Genomic DNA, 236 nt, shown 5'->3' on the forward strand with positions numbered 1-236 from the left:
CGTTGTTTTCCGCAAGTCTTCTCAATTTTAGCCTTGAGCATCTCCTTCTAATGGGCTCATTTCCTCCATATCTTCCTTTATCTTATCCATCCATCTTAGCCTTAGACTTCCTCGTCTCCTCCGGCCTTCCACTACCACACGCATGGCCCTCTTCCCGATATGGTTCTCACCTCCTCTTAACACATGTCCCTCCCTTTGCACCCTTCGGTCCTGTGGCTTCTCCTGTCTCCGTCAGC

This window comes from Penaeus monodon, chromosome 33 (genome assembly GCF_015228065.2).
Source record: "Penaeus monodon isolate SGIC_2016 chromosome 33, NSTDA_Pmon_1, whole genome shotgun sequence".
NCBI lineage: Eukaryota > Metazoa > Arthropoda > Malacostraca > Decapoda > Penaeidae > Penaeus > Penaeus monodon.